Genomic DNA, 202 nt, shown 5'->3' on the forward strand with positions numbered 1-202 from the left:
CGGCGAACACCTAGATACCCATTTCCCCAATAGCGAACACCTAGACACTCACTTCCTCGACGGCGAGCACCTAGACACCCATTTCCTCGACGGCGAACACTTCAGGCCTGTTCTTTTTGACTGAACTTTTGCACCAGTTCATCTTTCTTCCTTTTCTCTCCAGGAGGAAAAAAGAGGAAGAAAGATGAACTGGTGCAAAAGT

This window comes from Trachymyrmex cornetzi, unplaced genomic scaffold, assembly GCF_001594075.2.
Source record: "Trachymyrmex cornetzi isolate Tcor2-1 unplaced genomic scaffold, Tcor1.1 scaffold1030, whole genome shotgun sequence".
Lineage (NCBI taxonomy): Eukaryota > Metazoa > Arthropoda > Insecta > Hymenoptera > Formicidae > Trachymyrmex > Trachymyrmex cornetzi.